Source organism: Taudactylus pleione, unplaced genomic scaffold, assembly GCF_031769625.1.
Source record: "Taudactylus pleione unplaced genomic scaffold, aTauple2 ptg001984l, whole genome shotgun sequence".
Taxonomy (NCBI): Eukaryota; Metazoa; Chordata; class Amphibia; order Anura; family Myobatrachidae; genus Taudactylus; species Taudactylus pleione.
Window position 1 is genome coordinate 699,896 of NW_028286380.1, and position 21,461 is coordinate 721,356.

Consider the following 21,461-nt stretch of genomic DNA (forward strand, 5'->3'; position numbering starts at 1 on the left):
GTCATCAGTCCTCCTACATTTCCGCCCTCACTGTCGTCAGTCCCCCTACATCTCCGCCCTTACTGTCGTCAGTCCTCCTACATCTCCGCCCTCACTGTCGTCAGCCCTCCTACATCTCCTCCGTTGCTGTCGTCAGCCCTCCCTACATCTCCGCCCTCACTATCGTCAGTCCTCCTACATCTCTGCCCTTGTCATCAGTCCTCCTACATCTACGCCCTCACTGTTGTCATTCCTCCCTACATCTCCGCCCTCACTGTCGTCATTCCTCCTACATCTCCGCCCTCACTGTCGTCAGTCCCCCTACATCTCCACCCTCACTGTCGTTAGTCCTCCTACATCTCCGCCCTCACTGTCGTCAGCCCTCCTACATCTCCTCCGTTGCTGTCGTCAGCCCTCCCTACATCTCCGCCCTCACTGTCGTCAGTCCTCCTACATCTCCGCCCTCACTGTCGTCAGCCCTCCTACATCTCCTCCGTTGCTGTCGTCAGCCCTCCCTACATCTCCGCCCTCACTGTCGTCAGTCCTCCTACATCTCTGCCCTTGTCATCAGTCCTCCTACATCTACGCCCTCACCGTTGTCAGTCCTCCCTACATCTCCGCCCTCACAGTTATCAGTCCACCTACATCTCCGCCCTCACCGTAGTCAGTCCTCCCTACATCTCCGCCCTCACCGTTGTCAGTCCTCCCTACATCTCCGCCCTCACAGTTATCAGTCCTCCTACATCTCCGCCCTCACCGTTGTCAGTCCTCCCTACATCTCCGCCCTCACCGTTGTCAGTCCTCCTACATCTCCGCCGTCACCGTTGTCAGTCCTCCCTACATCTCCGCCCTCACCGTTGTCAGTCCTCCTACATCTCCGCCCTCACCGTTGTCAGTCCTCCTACATCCGCCCTCACCGTTGTCAGTCCTCCCTACGTCTCCGCCCTCACTGTTGTCAGTCCTCCTACGTCTCCGCCCTCACTGTTGTCAGTCCTCCCTACGTCTCCGCCCTCACTGTTGTCACTCCTCCTACATCTCTGCCGTTGTCATCAGTCCCCCTACATCTCCGCCCTCACTGTCGTCAGACCCCCTACATCTCCGCCCTCACTGTCGTCAGTCCTCCTACATCTCCGCCCTCACTGTCGTCAGCCCTCCTACATCTCCTCCGTTGCTGTCATCAGCCCTCCCTACATCTCCGCCCTCACTGTCGTCAGTCCTCCTACATCTCTGCCCTTGTCGTCAGTCCTCCTACATCTACGCCCTCACTGTTGTCAGTGCTCCCTACATCTCCGCCCTCACTGTTGTCAGTCCTCCTACATCTCTGCCCTAACTGTTGTCAGTCCTCCCTACATCTCTGCCCTTGTCGTCAGTCCTCCTACATCTACGCCCTCACTGTTGTCAGTCCTCCCTACATCTCCGCCCTCACTGTTGTCAGTCCTCCCTACATCTCTGCCCTCACTGTTGTCAGTCCTCCCTACATCTCCGCCCTCACTGTCAGTCCTCCTACAACTCCGCCCTCACTGTTGTCAGTCCTCCTACATCTCTGCCCTCACTGTTGTCAGTCCTCGTACATCTCTGCCCTTGTCGTCAGTCCTCCTACATCTCCGCCCTCACTGTTGTCAGTCCTCGTACATCTCTGCCCTTGTCGTCAGTCCTCCTACATCTCCGCCCTCACTGTGGTCAGTCCTCCCTACATCTCCGCCCTCACTGTGGTCAGTCCTCCCTACATCTCTGCCCTCACTGTGGTCACTCCTCCTACATCTCCGCCCTTGTCGTCAGTCCTCCTACATCTCCACCCTCACTGTCGTCAGTCCCCCTACATCTCCGCCCTCACTGTCGTCAGTCCTCCTACATCTCCGCCCTCACTGTCGTCAGCCCTCCTACATCTCCTCCGTTGCTGTCATCAGCCCTCCTTACATCTCCGCCCTCACCGTCGTCAGTCCTCCTACATCTACGCCCTCACCGTTGTCAGTCCTCCCTACATCTCCGCCCTCACCGTTGTCAGTCCTCCTACATCTCCGCCCTCACCGTTGTCAGTCCTCCTACATCTCCGCCCTCACCGTTGTCAGTCCTCCTACATCTCCGCCCTCACCGTTGTCAGTCCTCCTACATCTCCGCCCTCACCGTTGTCAGTCCTCCTACATCTCCGCCCTCACCGTTGTCAGTCCTCCCTACGTCTCCGCCCTCACTGTTGTCAGTCCTCCTACGTCTCCGCCCTCACTGTTGTCAGTCCTCCTACGTCTCCGCCCTCACTGTTGAGTCCTCCTACGTCTTCGCCCTCACTGTTGTCAGTCCTCCCTACGTCTCCGCCCTCACTGTTGTCACTCCTCCTACATCTCTGCCGTTGTCATCAGTCCCCCTACATCTCCGCCCTCACTGTCGTCAGTCGCCCTACATCTCCGCCCTCACTGTCGTCAGTCCTCCTACATCTCCGCCCTCACTGTCGTCAGTCCTCCTACATCTCCGCCCTCACTGTGGTCAGCCCTCCTACATCTCCTCCGTTGCTGTCATCAGCCCTCCCTACATCTCTGCCCTCACTGTCGTCAGTCCTCCTACATCTCTGCCCTTGTCGTCAGTCCTCCTACATCTACGCCCTCACTGTTGTCAGTCCTCCTACATCTCCGCCCTCACTGTCAGCCCTCCCTACATCTCTGCCCTCACTGTCGTCAGTCCTCCTACATCTCTGCCCTTGTCGTCAGTCCTCCTACATCTCCGCCCTCACTGTTGTCAGTCCTCCTACATCTTTGCCCTCACTGTTGTCAGTCCTCGTACATCTCTGCCCTTGTCGTCAGTCCTCCCTACATCTCCGCCCTCACTGTTGTCAGTCCTCCCTACATCTCTGCCCTCACTGTTGTCAGTCCTCCTACATCTCTGCCCTCACTGTTGTCACTCCTCCTACATCTCCGCCCTTGTCGTCAGTCCCCCTACATCTCCGCCCTCACTGTCGTCAGTCCTCCTACATCTCCGCCCTCACTGTTGTCAGTCCTCGCTACATCTCCGCCCTCACTGTTGTCAGTCCTCCCTACATCTCCGCCCTCACTGTTGTCAGTCCTCCTACAACTCCGCCCTCACTGGTGTCAGTCCTCCTACATCTCTGCCCTCACTGTTGTCCGTCCTCGTACATCTCTGCCCTTGTCGTCAGTCCTCCTACATCTCTGCCCTTGTCGTCAGTCCTCCTACATCTCAGCCCTCACTGTTCTCAGTCCTCCCTACATCTCTGCCCTCACTGTTGTCAGTCCTCCATAAATCTCTGCCCTCACTGTTGTCAGTCTTCCTACATCTCTGCCCTCACTGTTGTCAGTCCTCCCTACATCTCTACCCTTGTCGTCAGTCCTCCTACATCTCTGCCCTTGTCGTCAGTCCTCCCTACATCTCTGCCCTCACTGTTGTCAGTCCTCCTACATCTCTGCCCTCACTGTTGTCAATACTCCTACATCTCTGCCCTCACTGTTGTCAGTCCTCCCTACATCTCTGCCCTTGTCGTCAGTCCTCCCTACATCTCTGCCCTCACTGTTGTCAATCCTCCTACATCTCTGCCCTTGTCGTCAGTCCTCCCTACATCTCTGCCGTTGTCGTCAGTCCTCCTACATCTCTGCCCTCACTGTTGTCAGTCCTCCTACACCTCTGCCCTTGTCGTCAGTCCTCCCTACGTTTCTGCCCTTGTCATCGGTCCTCCCTACATTTCTGCCCTCACTGTTGTCAGTTCTCCCTACATCTCTGCCCTCACTGTTGTCAGTCCTCCTACATCTCTGCCCTCACTGTTGTCAGTGCTCCCTACATCTCTGCCCTTGTCGACAGTCCTCCCTACATCTCTGCCCTCACTGTTGTCAGTCCTCCTACACCTCTGCCCTTGTCGTCAGTCCTCCTACATCTCTGCCCTTGTCGTCAGTCCTCGTACATCTCTGCCCTTATCGTCAGACCTCCCTACATCTCTGCCCTCACTGTCGTCAGTCCTCCCTACATCTCTGTCCTTGTCGTCAGTCCTCCTACATCTCTGCCCTCACTGTTGTCAGTCCTTCTACATCTCTGCACTCACTGTTGTCAGTCCTCCCTACATCTCTGCCCTTGTCGTCAGTCCTCCCTACATCTCTGCCATTGTCGTCAGTCCTCCTACATCTCTGCCCTTGTCGTCAGTCCTCCCTACATCTCTGCCCTCACTGTTGTCAGCCCTCCTACACCTCTGCCCTTGTCGTCAGTCCTCCCTACGTCTCTGCCCTTGTCATCGGTCCTCCCTACATTTCTGCCCTCAGTGTTGTGAGTTCTCACTACATCTCTGCCCTCACTGTTGTCAGTCCTCCTACATCTCTGCCCTCACTGTTGTCAGTGCTCCCTACATCTCTGCCCTTGTCGACAGTCCTCCCTACATCTCTGCCCTCACTGTTGTCAGACCTCCCTACATCTATGCCCTCACTGTTTTCAGTCCTCCCCTACATCTCTGCCCTGACTGTTGTCAGTCCTCCTACATCTCTGCCCTTGTTGTCAGTCCTCCCTACATCTCTGCCCTTGTCGTCAGTCCTCCTACATCTCTGCCCTTACTGTCGTCAGTCCTCCCTACATCTCTGCCCTCACTGTTGTCAGTCCTCCTACATCTCTGCCCTTGTCGTCAGTTCTCCTACATCTCTGCCCTTGTCGTCAGTCCTCGTACATCTCTGCCCTCACTGTCGTCAGTCCTCCCTACATCTCTGCCTTTGTCGTCAGTCCTCCTACATCTCTGCCCTCACTGTTGTCAGTCCTCCTACACCTCTGCCCTTGTCGTCAGTCCTCCCTACATCTCTGCCCTTGTCGTCAATCCTCCTACATCTCTGTCCTTGTCGTCAGTCCTCCCTACATCTCTGCCCTCACTGTTGTCAGTCCTCCTACACCTCTGCCCTTGTCGTCAGTCCTCCCTACGTTTCTGCCCTTGTCATCGGTCCTCCCTACATTTCTGCCCTCACTGTTGTCAGTTCTCCCTACATCTCTGCCCTCACTGTTGTCAGTCCTCCTACATCTCTGCCCTCACTGTTGTCAGTGCTCCCTACATCTCTGCCCTTGTCGACAGTCCTCCCTACATCTCTGCCCTCACTGTTGTCAGTCCTCCTACACCTCTGCCCTTGTCGTCAGTCCTCCTACATCTCTGCCCTTGTCGTCAGTCCTCGTACATCTCTGCCCTTATCGTCAGACCTCCCTACATCTCTGCCCTCACTGTCGTCAGTCCTCCCTACATCTCTGTCCTTGTCGTCAGTCCTCCTACATCTCTGCCCTCACTGTTGTCAGTCCTTCTACATCTCTGCACTCACTGTTGTCAGTCCTCCCTACATCTCTGCCCTTGTCGTCAGTCCTCCCTACATCTCTGCCATTGTCGTCAGTCCTCCTACATCTCTGCCCTTGTCGTCAGTCCTCCCTACATCTCTGCCCTCACTGTTGTCAGCCCTCCTACACCTCTGCCCTTGTCGTCAGTCCTCCCTACGTCTCTGCCCTTGTCATCGGTCCTCCCTACATTTCTGCCCTCAGTGTTGTGAGTTCTCACTACATCTCTGCCCTCACTGTTGTCAGTCCTCCTACATCTCTGCCCTCACTGTTGTCAGTGCTCCCTACATCTCTGCCCTTGTCGACAGTCCTCCCTACATCTCTGCCCTCACTGTTGTCAGACCTCCCTACATCTATGCCCTCACTGTTTTCAGTCCTCCCCTACATCTCTGCCCTGACTGTTGTCAGTCCTCCTACATCTCTGCCCTTGTTGTCAGTCCTCCCTACATCTCTGCCCTTGTCGTCAGTCCTCCTACATCTCTGCCCTTACTGTCGTCAGTCCTCCCTACATCTCTGCCCTCACTGTTGTCAGTCCTCCTACATCTCTGCCCTTGTCGTCAGTTCTCCTACATCTCTGCCCTTGTCGTCAGTCCTCGTACATCTCTGCCCTCACTGTCGTCAGTCCTCCCTACATCTCTGCCTTTGTCGTCAGTCCTCCTACATCTCTGCCCTCACTGTTGTCAGTCCTCCTACACCTCTGCCCTTGTCGTCAGTCCTCCCTACATCTCTGCCCTTGTCGTCAATCCTCCTACATCTCTGTCCTTGTCGTCAGTCCTCCCTACATCTCTGCCCTCACTGTTGTCAGTCCTCCTACACCTCTGCCCTTGTCGTCAGTCCTCCCTACGTTTCTGCCCTTGTCATCGGTCCTCCCTACATTTCTGCCCTCACTGTTGTCAGTTCTCCCTACATCTCTGCCCTCACTGTTGTCAGTCCTCCTACATCTCTGCCCTCACTGTTGTCAGTGCTCCCTACATCTCTGCCCTTGTCGACAGTCCTCCCTACATCTCTGCCCTCACTGTTGTCAGTCCTCCTACACCTCTGCCCTTGTCGTCAGTCCTCCTACATCTCTGCCCTTGTCGTCAGTCCTCGTACATCTCTGCCCTTATCGTCAGACCTCCCTACATCTCTGCCCTCACTGTCGTCAGTCCTCCCTACATCTCTGTCCTTGTCGTCAGTCCTCCTACATCTCTGCCCTCACTGTTGTCAGTCCTTCTACATCTCTGCACTCACTGTTGTCAGTCCTCCCTACATCTCTGTCCTTGTCGTCAGTCCTCCTACATCTCTGCCCTCACTGTTGTCAGTCCTCCTACACCTCTGCCCTTGTCGTCAGTCCTCCCTACGTTTCTGCCCTTGTCATCGGTCCTCCCTACATTTCTGCCCTCACTGTTGTCAGTTCTCCCTACATCTCTGCCCTCACTGTTGTCAGTCCTCCTACATCTCTGCCCTCACTGTTGTCAGTGCTCCCTACATCTCTGCCCTTGTCGACAGTCCTCCTACATCTGATTACGAATGCACGGCGGCCATTACCACAGGGGTACCGAAGGAGACCTCTCCCAGTTGGTTTTGCAAGGTGTAGCTTATAGGTTACAGCAACGTCACTGACCTCCAGAGCTTGGTAAGTCGGACGACATCGCTTCCCCTATAGGATCCTATGGAGGCTGCGGCTGCTGGCGGAAATGGAGGGACGATATCGGCAATATCAGCTGCAATCCCTCCATAGTATATTTCAGGGATACTTAATATTCGCAGGTATCCCCCGAAAACGTGTATTTTGCAAGGAATATGCTGCAAGTATTTAATGATAAATAGGCCCCTAAGCAAGAAAACCAGCCTTTTCCACTATTGCACTTCCACACTCTAGACCAGGCCTGGCCAACTGTGGCTATCCATCTGTTGCAAAACTACAAGTCCCAGCATGCCCAGCAACTGCTTACTATTCCCAAATAAGAAAACTGTGGCAGGGTATGCTGGGAGTCAACAGAGCTGCATCAGGGGCAACTGAGTCTGAGGCTCAATGTGTAGAGGCTTGCGAGCAGGGCCTTCCTACCTATATATCTGTCTGTTATTATCCAGTTTTGTTCTATTAATGCTTACAATTGTACAGCGCAACGGAATATGCTGCGCTATATAAGAAGCAGTTAATATATAAATAAATAGAGGCTGCACCTTCAGTTCTGAGCATCACAGACTCCTACAAGACATTTGTAGCATGTGAAATCCTGCATCTGTGACAGCAGTGCCACGCCGGGAGAGGCGCCACAGTAACGGATGACCTCTGCACTGCCTGGCAGGCTCTCACAGCATACACGGGACCGAAGCAGAAGTCTGCACCAGCTCAGGACCAGGACTTCTCACACCCTGAGGCTACAGTCTGATGGTTACAGTAGGGATGAGAGGAGCCAGGAGCTGAGACTATGCGCTCTGCTGTAAGACATCACTAACGTTTATCACTTTGTATTGTGGCCACTGGAATAAATGGGAGAAGTATTGGGGGCACCGGTGATCTGGCAGAAGATATTTGCATTGACCGTAATGTGCTGCTTCCAGGAAACACGGATGTTTCTACGCACAGCGGCTGACGCAGAGCCTGCGCACCTATGGGTCCCTGGTGCATGTAGTTCTGTGGCAGGGCATGCTGGGATGTGTAGTCCCACAGCAGCTGGAGTGCCATACGCTGCCTGTCCCTGGTGCTTGTTGATCTGTGGCAGGGCATGCTGGGATGTGTAGTCCCACAGCAGCTGGAGTGCCATACGCTGCCTTCCCTGGTGCTTGTAGTTCTGTGGCAGGGCATGCTGGGATGTGTAGTCCCACAGCAGCTGGAGTGCCATACGCTGCCTGTCCCTGGTGCTTGTAGTTCTGTGGCAGGGCATGCTGGGATGTATAGTCCCACAGCAGCTGGAGTGCCATACGCTGCCTGTCCCTGGTGCTTGTTGATCTGTGGCAGGGCATGCTGGGATGTGTAGTCCCACAGCAGCTGGAGTGCCATACGCTGCCTGTCCCTGGTGCTTGTAGTTCTGTGGCAGGGCATGCTGGGATGTGTAGTCCCACAGCAGCTGGAGTGCCATACGCTGCCTGTCCCTGGTGCTTGTAGTTCTGTGGCAGGGCATGCTGGGATGTGTAGTCCCACAGCAGCTGGAGTGCCATACACTGCCTGTTCCTGGTGCTTGTTGATCTGTGGCGGGGCATGCTGGGATGTGTAGTCCCACAGCAGCTGGAGTGCCATACGCTGCCTGTCCCCTGGTGCTTGTAGTTCTGTGGAAGGGCATGCTGGGATGTGTAGTCCCACAGCAGCTGGAGTGCCATACGCTGCCTGTCCCCTGGTGCTTGTTGATCTGTGGCGGGGCATGCTGGGATGTGTAGTCCCACAGCAGCTGGAGTGCCATACGCTGCCTGTCCCTGTGCTTGTAGTTCTGTGGCAGGGCATGCTGGGATGTGTAGTCCCACAGCAGCTGGAGTGCCATACGCTGCCTGTCCCTGGTGCTTGTTGATCTGTGGCAGGGCATGCTGGGATGTGTAGTCCCACAGCAGCTGGAGTGCCATACGCTGCCTGTCCCTGGTGCTTGTTGATCTGTGGCAGGGCATGCTGGGATGTGTAGTCCCACAGCAGCTGGAGTGCCATACGCTGCCTGTCCCTGGTGCTTGTAGTTCTGTGGCAGGGCATGCTGGGATGTGTAGTCCCACAGCAGCTGGAGTGCCATACGCTGCCTGTCCCTGGTGCTTGTTGATCTGTGGCAGGGCATGCTGGGATGTGTAGTCCCACAGCAGCTGGAGTGCCATACGCTGCCTGTCCCTGGTGCTTGTAGTTCTGTGGCAGGGCATGCTGGGATGTGTAGTCCCACAGCAGCTGGAGTGCCATACGCTGCCTGTCCCTGGTGCTTGTAGTTCTGTGGCAGGGCATGCTGGGATGTGTAGTCCCACAGCAGCTGGAGTGCCATACACTGCCTGTTCCTGGTGCTTGTTGATCTGTGGCGGGGCATGCTGGGATGTGTAGTCCCACAGCAGCTGGAGTGCCATACGCTGCCTGTCCCCTGGTGCTTGTAGTTCTGTGGAAGGGCATGCTGGGATGTGTAGTCCCACAGCAGCTGGAGTGCCATACGCTGCCTGTCCCCTGGTGCTTGTTGATCTGTGGCGGGGCATGCTGGGATGTGTAGTCCCACAGCAGCTGGAGTGCCATACGCTGCCTGTCCCTGTGCTTGTAGTTCTGTGGCAGGGCATGCTGGGATGTGTAGTCCCACAGCAGCTGGAGTGCCATACGCTGCCTGTCCCTGGTGCTTGTTGATCTGTGGCAGGGCATGCTGGGATGTGTAGTCCCACAGCAGCTGGAGTGCCATACGCTGCCTGTCCCTGGTGCTTGTTGATCTGTGGCAGGGCATGCTGGGATGTGTAGTCCCACAGCAGCTGGAGTGCCATACGCTGCCTGTCCCTGGTGCTTGTAGTTCTGTGGCAGGGCATGCTGGGATGTGTAGTCCCACAGCAGCTGGAGTGCCATACGCTGCCTGTCCCTGGTGCTTGTTGATCTGTGGCAGGGCATGCTGGGATGTGTAGTCCCACAGCAGCTGGAGTGCCATACGCTGCCTGTCCCTGGTGCTTGTTGATCTGTGGCAGGGCATGCTGGGATGTGTAGTCCCACAGCAGCTGGAGTGCCATACGCTGCCTGTCCCCTGGTGCTTGTAGTTCTGTGGAGGGGCATGCTGGGATGTGTAGTCCCACAGCAGCTGGAGTGCCATACGCTGCCTGTCCCTGGTGCTTGTTGATCTGTGGCAGGGCATGCTGGGATGTGTAGTCCCACAGCAGCTGGAGTGCCATACGCTGCCTGTCCCTGGTGCTTGTAGTTCTGTGGCAGGGCATGCTGGGATGTGTAGTCCCACAGCAGCTGGAGTGCCATACGCTGCCTGTCCCTGGTGCTTGTAGTTCTGTGGCAGGGCATGCTGGGATGTGTAGTCCCACAGCAGCTGGAGTGCCATACACTGCCTGTTCCTGGTGCTTGTTGATCTGTGGCGGGGCATGCTGGGATGTGTAGTCCCACAGCAGCTGGAGTGCCATACGCTGCCTGTCCCCTGGTGCTTGTAGTTCTGTGGCAGGGCATGCTGGGATGTGTAGTCCCACAGCAGCTGGAGTGCCATACGCTGCCTGTCCCTGGTGCTTGTAGTTCTGTGGCAGGGCATGCTGGGATGTGTAGTCCCACAGCAGCTGGAGTGCCATACACTGCCTGTTCCTGGTGCTTGTTGATCTGTGGCGGGGCATGCTGGGATGTGTAGTCCCACAGCAGCTGGAGTGCCATACGCTGCCTGTCCCCTGGTGCTTGTAGTTCTGTGGAAGGGCATGCTGGGATGTGTAGTCCCACAGCAGCTGGAGTGCCATACGCTGCCTGTCCCCTGGTGCTTGTTGATCTGTGGCGGGGCATGCTGGGATGTGTAGTCCCACAGCAGCTGGAGTGCCATACGCTGCCTGTCCCTGTGCTTGTAGTTCTGTGGCAGGGCATGCTGGGATGTGTAGTCCCACAGCAGCTGGAGTGCCATACGCTGCCTGTCCCTGGTGCTTGTTGATCTGTGGCAGGGCATGCTGGGATGTGTAGTCCCACAGCAGCTGGAGTGCCATACGCTGCCTGTCCCTGGTGCTTGTTGATCTGTGGCAGGGGCATGCTGGGATGTGTAGTCCCACAGCAGCTGGAGTGCCATACGCTGCCTGTCCCTGGTGCTTGTAGTTCTGTGGCAGGGCATGCTGGGATGTGTAGTCCCACAGCAGCTGGAGTGCCATACGCTGCCTGTCCCTGGTGCTTGTTGATCTGTGGCAGGGCATGCTGGGATGTGTAGTCCCACAGCAGCTGGAGTGCCATACGCTGCCTGTCCCTGGTGCTTGTTGATCTGTGGCAGGGCATGCTGGGATGTGTAGTCCCACAGCAGCTGGAGTGCCATACGCTGCCTGTCCCCTGGTGCTTGTAGTTCTGTGGAGGGGCATGCTGGGATGTGTAGTCCCACAGCAGCTGGAGTGCCATACGCTGCCTGTCCCTGGTGCTTGTTGATCTGTGGCAGGGCATGCTGGGATGTGTAGTCCCACAGCAGCTGGAGTGCCATACGCTGCCTGTCCCTGGTGCTTGTAGTTCTGTGGCAGGGCATGCTGGGATGTGTAGTCCCACAGCAGCTGGAGTGCCATACGCTGCCTGTCCCTGGTGCTTGTAGTTCTGTGGCAGGGCATGCTGGGATGTGTAGTCCCACAGCAGCTGGAGTGCCATACACTGCCTGTTCCTGGTGCTTGTTGATCTGTGGCGGGGCATGCTGGGATGTGTAGTCCCACAGCAGCTGGAGTGCCATACGCTGCCTGTCCCCTGGTGCTTGTAGTTCTGTGGAAGGGCATGCTGGGATGTGTAGTCCCACAGCAGCTGGAGTGCCATACGCTGCCTGTCCCCTGGTGCTTGTTGATCTGTGGCGGGGCATGCTGGGATGTGTAGTCCCACAGCAGCTGGAGTGCCATACGCTGCCTGTCCCTGGTGCTTGTAGTTCTGTGGCAGGGCATGCTGGGATGTGTAGTCCCACAGCAGCTGGAGTGCCATACGCTGCCTGTCCCTGGTGCTTGTTGATCTGTGGCAGGGCATGCTGGGATGTGTAGTCCCACAGCAGCTGGAGTGCCATACGCTGCCTGTCCCTGGTGCTTGTTGATCTGTGGCAGGGCATGCTGGGATGTGTAGTCCCACAGCAGCTGGAGTGCCACACGCTGCCTGTCCCTGGTGCTTGTTGATCTGTGGCAGGGCATGCTGGGATGTGTAGTCCCACAGCAGCTGGAGTGCCACACGCTGCCTGTCCCTGGTGCTTGTTGATCTGTGGCAGGGCATGCTGGGATGTGTAGTCCCACAGCAGCTGGAGTGCCACACGCTGCCTGTCCCTGGTGCTTGTTGATCTGTGGCAGGGCATGCTGGGATGTGTAGTCCCACAGCAGCTGGAGTGCCACACGCTGCCTGTCCCTGGTGCTTGTTGATCTGTGGCAGGGCATGCTGGGATGTGTAGTCCCACAGCAGCTGGAGTGCCACACGCTGCCTGTCCCTGGTGCTTGTTGATCTGTGGCAGGGCATGCTGGGATGTGTAGTCCCACAGCAGCTGGAGTGCCACACGCTGCCTGTCCCTGGTGCTTGTTGATCTGTGGCAGGGCATGCTGGGATGTGTAGTCCCACAGCAGCTGGAGTGCCACACGCTGCCTGTCCCTGGTGCTTGTTGATCTGTGGCAGGGCATGCTGGGATGTGTAGTCCCACAGCAGCTGGAGTGCCACACGCTGCCTGTCCCTGGTGCTTGTTGATCTGTGGCAGGGCATGCTGGGATGTGTAGTCCCACAGCAGCTGGAGTGCCACACGCTGCCTGTCCCTGGTGCTTGTTGATCTGTGGCAGGGCATGCTGGGATGTGTAGTCCCACAGCAGCTGGAGTGCCACACGCTGCCTGTCCCTGGTGCTTGTTGATCTGTGGCAGGGCATGCTGGGATGTGTAGTCCCACAGCAGCTGGAGTGCCACACGCTGCCTGTCCCTGGTGCTTGTTGATCTGTGGCAGGGCATGCTGGGATGTGTAGTCCCACAGCAGCTGGAGTGCCACACGCTGCCTGTCCCTGGTGCTTGTTGATCTGTGGCAGGGCATGCTGGGATGTGTAGTCCCCACAGCAGCTGGAGTGCCACACGCTGCCTGTCCCTGGTGCTTGTTGATCTGTGGCAGGGCATGCTGGGATGTGTAGTCCCACAGCAGCTGGAGTGCCACACGCTGCCTGTCCCTGGTGCTTGTTGATCTGTGGCAGGGCATGCTGGGATGTGTAGTCCCACAGCAGCTGGAGTGCCACACGCTGCCTGTCCCTGGTGCTTGTTGATCTGTGGCAGGGCATGCTGGGATGTGTAGTCCCACAGCAGCTGGAGTGCCACACGCTGCCTGTCCCTGGTGCTTGTTGATCTGTGGCAGGGCATGCTGGGATGTGTAGTCCCACAGCAGCTGGAGTGCCACACGCTGCCTGTCCCTGGTGCTTGTTGATCTGTGGCAGGGCATGCTGGGATGTGTAGTCCCACAGCAGCTGGAGTGCCACACGCTGCCTGTCCCTGGTGCTTGTTGATCTGTGGCAGGGCATGCTGGGATGTGTAGTCCCACAGCAGCTGGAGTGCCACACGCTGCCTGTCCCTGGTGCTTGTTGATCTGTGGCAGGGCATGCTGGGATGTGTAGTCCCACAGCAGCTGGAGTGCCACACGCTGCCTGTCCCTGGTGCTTGTAGTTCTGTGGCAGGGCATGCTGGGATGTGTAGTCCCACAGCAGCTGGAGTGCCACACGCTGCCTGTCCCTGGTGCTTGTAGTTCTGTGGCAGGGCATGCTGGGATGTGTAGTCCCACAGCAGCTGGAGTGCCACACGCTGCCTGTCCCCTGGTGCTTGTAGTTCTGTGGCAGGGCATGCTGGGATGTGTAGTCCCACAGCAGCTGGAGTGCCACACGCTGCCTGTCCCTGGTGCTTGTAGTTCTGTGGCAGGGCATGCTGGGATGTGTAGTCCCACAGCAGCTGAAGTGCCACACGCTGCCTGTCCCTGGTGCTTGTAGTTCTGTGGCAGGGCATGCTGGGATGTGTAGTCCCACAGCAGCTGGAGTGCCACACGCTGCCTGTCCCTGGTGCTTGTAGTTCTGTGGCAGGGCATGCTGGGATGTGTAGTCCCACAGCAGCTGGAGTGCCACACGCTGCCTGTCCCTGGTGCTTGTAGTTCTGTGGCAGGGCATGCTGGGATGTGTAGTCCCACAGCAGCTGGAGTGCCACACGCTGCCTGTCCCTGGTGCTTGTAGTTCTGTGGCAGGGCATGCTGGGATGTGTAGTCCCACAGCAGCTGGAGTGCCACACGCTGCCTGTCCCTGGTGCTTGTAGTTCTGTGGCAGGGCATGCTGGGATGTGTAGTCCCACAGCAGCTGGAGTGCCACACGCTGCCTGTCCCTGGTGCTTGTAGTTCTGTGGCAGGGCATGCTGGGATGTGTAGTCCCACAGCAGCTGGAGTGCCACACGCTGCCTGTCCCTGGTGCTTGTAGTTCTGTGGCAGGGCATGCTGGGATGTGTAGTCCCACAGCAGCTGGAGTGCCACACGCTGCCTGTCCCTGGTGCTTGTAGTTCTGTGGCAGGGCATGCTGGGATGTGTAGTCCCACAGCAGCTGGAGTGCCACACGCTGCCTGTCCCTGGTGCTTGTTGTTCTGTGGCAGGGCATGCTGGGATGTGTAGTCCCACAGCAGCTGGAGTGCCACACGCTGCCTGTCCCTGGTGCTTGTTGATCTGTGGCAGGGCATGCTGGGATGTGTAGTCCCACAGCAGCTGGAGTGCCACACGCTGCCTGTCCCTGGTGCTTGTTGATCTGTGGCAGGGCATGCTGGGATGTGTAGTCCCACAGCAGCTGGAGTGCCACACGCTGCCTGTCCCTGGTGCTTGTTGATCTGTGGCAGGGCATGCTGGGATGTGTAGTCCCACAGCAGCTGGAGTGCCACACGCTGCCTGTCCCTGGTGCTTGTTGATCTGTGGCAGGGCATGCTGGGATGTGTAGTCCCACAGCAGCTGGAGTGCCACACGCTGCCTGTCCCCTGGTGCTTGTAGTTCTGTGGAAGGGCATGCTGGGATGTGTAGTCCCACAGCAGCTGGAGTGCCACACGCTGCCTGTCCCTGGTGCTTGTAGTTCTGTGGAAGGGCATGCTGGGATGTGTAGTCCCACAGCAGCTGGAGTGCCACACGCTGCCTGTCCCTGGTGCTTGTAGTTCTGTGGAAGGGCATGCTGGGATGTGTAGTCCCACAGCAGCTGGAGTGCCACACGCTGCCTGTCCCTGGTGCTTGTAGTTCTGTGGAAGGGCATGCTGGGATGTGTAGTCCCACAGCAGCTGGAGTGCCACACGCTGCCTGTCCCTGGTGCTTGTAGTTCTGTGGCAGGGCATGCTGGGATGTGTAGTCCCACAGCAGCTGGAGTGCCACACGCTGCCTGTCCCTGGTGCTTGTAGTTCTGTGGCAGGGCATGCTGGGATGTGTAGTCCCACAGCAGCTGGAGTGCCACACGCTGCCTGTCCCTGGTGCTTGTAGTTCTGTGGCAGGGCATGCTGGGATGTGTAGTCCCACAGCAGCTGGAGTGCCACACGCTGCCTGTCCCTGGTGCTTGTAGTTCTGTGGCAGGGCATGCTGGGATGTGTAGTCCCACAGCAGCTGGAGTGCCATACGCTGCCTGTCCCCTGGTGCTTGTAGTTCTGTGGCAGGGCATGCTGGGATGTGTAGTCCCACAGCAGCTGGAGTGCCATACGCTGCCTGTCCCTGGTGCTTGTAGTTCTGTGGCAGGGCATGCTGGGATGTGTAGTCCCACAGCAGCTGGAGTGCCATACGCTGCCTGTCCCTGGTGCTTGTTGATCTGTGGCAGGGCATGCTGGGATGTGTAGTCCCACAGCAGCTGGAGTGCCATACGCTGCCTGTCCCTGGTGCTTGTTGATCTGTGGCAGGGCATGCTGGGATGTGTAGTCCCACAGCAGCTGGAGTGCCATACGCTGCCTGTCCCTGGTGCTTGTTGATCTGTGGCAGGGCATGCTGGGATGTGTAGTCCCACAGCAGCTGGAGTGCCATACGCTGCCTGTCCCTGGTGCTTGTAGTTCTGTGGCAGGGCATGCTGGGATGTGTAGTCCCACAGCAGCTGGAGTGCCATACGCTGCCTGTCCCTGGTGCTTGTAGTTCTGTGGCAGGGCATGCTGGGATGTGTAGTCCCACAGCAGCTGGAGTGCCATACGCTGCCTGTCCCTGGTGCTTGTAGTTCTGTGGCAGGGCATGCTGGGATGTGTAGTCCCACAGCAGCTGGAGTGCCATACGCTGCCTGTCCCTGGTGCTTGTAGTTCTGTGGCAGGGCATGCTGGGATGTGTAGTCCCACAGCAGCTGGAGTGCCATACGCTGCCTGTCCCTGGTGCTTGTAGTTCTGTGGCAGGGCATGCTGGGATGTGTAGTCCCACAGCAGCTGGAGTGCCATACGCTGCCTGTCCCTGGTGCTTGTTGTTCTGTGGCAGGGCATGCTGGGATGTGTAGTCCCACAGCAGCTGGAGTGCCATACGCTGCCTGTCCCTGGTGCTTGTAGTTCTGTGGCAGGGCATGCTGGGATGTGTAGTCCCACAGCAGCTGGAGTGCCATACGCTGCCTGTCCCTGGTGCTTGTAGTTCTGTGGCAGGGCATGCTGGGATGTGTAGTCCCACAGCAGCTGGAGTGCCATACGCTGCCTGTCCCTGGTGCTTGTAGTTCTGTGGCAGGGCATGCTGGGATGTGTAGTCCCACAGCAGCTGGAGTGCCATACGCTGCCTGTCCCTGGTGCTTGTAGTTCTGTGGCAGGGCATGCTGGGATGTGTAGTCCCACAGCAGCTGGAGTGCCATACGCTGCCTGTCCCTGGTGCTTGTAGTTCTGTGGCAGGGCATGCTGGGATGTGTAGTCCCACAGCAGCTGGAGTGCCATACGCTGCCTGTCCCTGGTGCTTGTAGTTCTGTGGCAGGGCATGCTGGGATGTGTAGTCCCACAGCAGCTGGAGTGCCATACGCTGCCTGTCCCTGGTGCTTGTAGTTCTGTGGCAGGGCATGCTGGGATGTGTAGTCCCACAGCAGCTGGAGTGCCATACGCTGCCTGTCCCTGGTGCTTGTAGTTCTGTGGCAGGGCATGCTGGGATGTGTAGTCCCACAGCAGCTGGAGTGCCATACGCTGCCTGTCCCTGGTGCTTGTAGTTCTGTGGCAGGGCATGCTGGGATGTGTAGTCCCACAGCAGCTGGAGTGCCATACGCTGCCTGTCCCTGGTGCTTGTAGTTCTGTGGCAGGGCATGCTGGGATGTGTAGTCCCACAGCAGCTGGAGTGCCATACGCTGCCTGTCCCTGGTGCTTGTAGTTCTGTGGCAGGGCATGCTGGGATGTGTAGTCCCACAGCAGCTGGAGTGCCATACGCTGCCTGTCCCTGGTGCTTGTAGTTCTGTGGCAGGGCATGCTGGGATGTGTAGTCCCACAGCAGCTGGAGTGCCATACGCTGCCTGTCCCTGGTGCTTGTAGTTCTGTGGCAGGGCATGCTGGGATGTGTAGTCCCACAGCAGCTGGAGTGCCATACGCTGCCTGTCCCTGGTGCTTGTAGTTCTGTGGCAGGGCATGCTGGGATGTGTAGTCCCACAGCAGCTGGAGTGCCACACGCTGCCTGTCCCTGGTGCTTGTAGTTCTGTGGCAGGGCATGCTGGGATGTGTAGTCCCACAGCAGCTGGAGTGCCACACGCTGCCTGTCCCTGGTGCTTGTAGTTCTGTGGCAGGGCATGCTGGGATGTGTAGTCCCACAGCAGCTGGAGTGCCACACGCTGCCTGTCCCTGGTGCTTGTAGTTCTGTGGCAGGGCATGCTGGGATGTGTAGTCCCACAGCAGCTGGAGTGCCACACGCTGCCTGTCCCTGGTGCTTGTAGTTCTGTGGCAGGGCATGCTGGGATGTGTAGTCCCACAGCAGCTGGAGTGCCACACGCTGCCTGTCCCTGGTGCTTGTAGTTCTGTGGCAGGGCATGCTGGGATGTGTAGTCCCACAGCAGCTGGAGTGCCACACGCTGCCTGTCCCTGGTGCTTGTAGTTCTGTGGCAGGGCATGCTGGGATGTGTAGTCCCACAGCAGCTGGAGTGCCACACGCTGCCTGTCCCTGGTGCTTGTAGTTCTGTGGCAGGGCATGCTGGGATGTGTAGTCCCACAGCAGCTGGAGTGCCACACGCTGCCTGTCCCTGGTGCTTGTAGTTCTGTGGCAGGGCATGCTGGGATGTGTAGTCCCACAGCAGCTGGAGTGCCACACGCTGCCTGTCCCTGGTGCTTGTAGTTCTGTGGCAGGGCATGCTGGGATGTGTAGTCCCACAGCAGCTGGAGTGCCACACGCTGCCTGTCCCTGGTGCTTGTAGTTCTGTGGCAGGGCATGCTGGGATGTGTAGTCCCACAGCAGCTGGAGTGCCACACGCTGCCTGTCCCTGGTGCTTGTAGTTCTGTGGCAGGGCATGCTGGGATGTGTAGTCCCACAGCAGCTGGAGTGCCACACGCTGCCTGTCCCTGGTGCTTGTAGTTCTGTGGCAGGGCATGCTGGGATGTGTAGTCCCACAGCAGCTGGAGTGCCACACGCTGCCTGTCCCTGGTGCTTGTAGTTCTGTGGCAGGGCATGCTGGGATGTGTAGTCCCACAGCAGCTGGAGTGCCACACGCTGCCTGTCCCTGGTGCTTGTTGATCTGTGGCAGGGCATGCTGGGATGTGTAGTCCCACAGCAGCTGGAGTGCCACACGCTGCCTGTCCCTGGTGCTTGTTGATCTGTGGCAGGGCATGCTGGGATGTGTAGTCCCACAGCAGCTGGAGTGCCACACGCTGCCTGTCCCTGGTGCTTGTTGATCTGTGGCAGGGCATGCTGGGATGTGTAGTCCCACAGCAGCTGGAGTGCCACACGCTGCCTGTCCCTGGTGCTTGTTGATCTGTGGCAGGGCATGCTGGGATGTGTAGTCCCACAGCAGCTGGAGTGCCACACGCTGCCTGTCCCTGGTGCTTGTAGTTCTGTGGCAGGGCATGCTGGGATGTGTAGTCCCACAGCAGCTGGAGTGCCACACGCTGCCTGTCCCTGGTGCTTGTAGTTCTGTGGCAGGGCATGCTGGGATGTGTAGTCCCACAGCAGCTGGAGTGCCACACGCTGCCTGTCCCTGGTGCTTGTAGTTCTGTGGCAGGGCATGCTGGGATGTGTAGTCCCACAGCAGCTGGAGTGCCACACGCTGCCTGTCCCTGGTGCTTGTAGTTCTGTGGCAGGGCATGCTGGGATGTGTAGTCCCACAGCAGCTGGAGTGCCACACGCTGCCTGTCCCTGGTGCTTGTAGTTCTGTGGCAGGGCATGCTGGGATGTGTAGTCCCACAGCAGCTGGAGTGCCACACGCTGCCTGTCCCTGGTGCTTGTAGTTCTGTGGCAGGGCATGCTGGGATGTGTAGTCCCACAGCAGCTGGAGTGCCACACGCTGCCTGTCCCTGGTGCTTGTAGTTCTGTGGCAGGGCATGCTGGGATGTGTAGTCCCACAGCAGCTGGAGTGCCACACGCTGCCTGTCCCTGGTGCTTGTAGTTCTGTGGCAGGGCATGCTGGGATGTGTAGTCCCACAGCAGCTGGAGTGCCACACGCTGCCTGTCCCTGGTGCTTGTAGTTCTGTGGCAGGGCATGCTGGGATGTGTAGTCCCACAGCAGCTGGAGTGCCACACGCTGCCTGTCCCTGGTGCTTGTAGTTCTGTGGCAGGGCATGCTGGGATGTGTAGTCCCACAGCAGCTGGAGTGCCACACGCTGCCTGTCCCTGGTGCTTGTAGTTCTGTGGCAGGGCATGCTGGGATGTGTAGTCCCACAGCAGCTGGAGTGCCACACGCTGCCTGTCCCTGGTGCTTGTAGTTCTGTGGCAGGGCATGCTGGGATGTGTAGTCCCCACAGCAGCTGGAGTGCCACACGCTGCCTGTCCCTGGTGCTTGTTGATCTGTGGCAGGGCATGCTGGGATGTGTAGTCCCACAGCAGCTGGAGTGCCACACGCTGCCTGTCCCTGGTGCTTGTAGTTCTGTGGCAGGGCATGCTGGGATGTGTAGTCCCACAGCAGCTGGAGTGCCACACGCTGCCTGTCCCTGGTGCTTGTAGTTCAGTGGCAGGGCATGCTGGGATGTGTAGTCCCACAGCAGCTGGAGTGCCACACGCTGCCTGTCCCTGGTGCTTGTAGTTCAGTGGCAGGGCATGCTGGGATGTGTAGTCCCACAGCAGCTGGAGTGCCACACGCTGCCTGTCCCTGGTGCTTGTAGTTCAGTGGCAGGGCATGCTGGGATGTGTAGTCCCACAGCAGCTGGAGTGCCACACGCTGCCTGTCCCTGGTGCTTGTAGTTCAGTGGCAGGGCATGCTGGGATGTGTAGTCCCACAGCAGCTGGAGTGCCACACGCTGCCTGTCCCTGGTGCTTGTAGTTCAGTGGCAGGGCATGCTGGGATGTGTAGTCCCACAGCAGCTGGAGTGCCACACGCTGCCTGTCCCTGGTGCTTGTAGTTCAGTGGCAGGGCATGCTGGGATGTGTAGTCCCACAGCAGCTGGAGTGCCACACGCTGCCTGTCCCTGGTGCTTGTAGTTCAGTGGCAGGGCATGCTGGGATGTGTAGTCCCACAGCAGCTGGAGTGCCACACGCTGCCTGTCCCTGGTGCTTGTAGTTCAGTGGCAGGGCATGCTGGGATGTGTAGTCCCACAGCAGCTGGAGTGCCACACGCTGCCTGTCCCTGGTGCTTGTAGTTCAGTGGCAGGGCATGCTGGGATGTGTAGTCCCACAGCAGCTGGAGTGCCACACGCTGCCTGTCCCTGGTGCTTGTAGTTCAGTGGCAGGGCATGCTGGGATGTGTAGTCCCACAGCAGCTGGAGTGCCATACGCTGCCTGTCCCTGGTGCTTGTAGTTCAGTGGCAGGGCATGCTGGGATGTGTAGTCCCACAGCAGCTGGAGTGCCATACGCTGCCTGTCCCTGGTGCTTGTAGTTCTGTGGCAGGGCATGCTGGGATGTGTAGTCCCACAGCAGCTGGAGTGCCATACGCTGCCTGTCCCTGGTGCTTGTAGTTCTGTGGCAGGGCATGCTGGGATGTGTAGTCCCACAGCAGCTGGAGTGCCATACGCTGCCTGTCCCTGGTGCTTGTAGTTCTGTGGCAGGGCATGCTGGGATGTGTAGTCCCACAGCAGCTGGAGTGCCATACGCTGCCTGTCCCTGGTGCTTGTAGTTCTGTGGCAGGGCATGCTGGGATGTGTAGTCCCACAGCAGCTGGAGTGCCATACGCTGCCTGTCCCTGGTGCTTGTAGTTCTGTGGCAGGGCATGCTGGGATGTGTAGTCCCACAGCAGCTGGAGTGCCATACGCTGCCTGTCCCTGGTGCTTGTAGTTCTGTGGCAGGGCATGCTGGGATGTGTAGTCCCACAGCAGCTGGAGTGCCATACGCTGCCTGTCCCTGGTGCTTGTTGTTCTGTGGCAGGGCATGCTGGGATGTGTAGTCCCACAGCAGCTGGAGTGCCATACGCTGCCTGTCCCTGGTGCTTGTAGTTCTGTGGCAGGGCATGCTGGGATGTGTAGTCCCACAGCAGCTGGAGTGCCATACGCTGCCTGTCCCTGGTGCTTGTAGTTCTGTGGCAGGGCATGCTGGGATGTGTAGTCCCACAGCAGCTGGAGTGCCATACG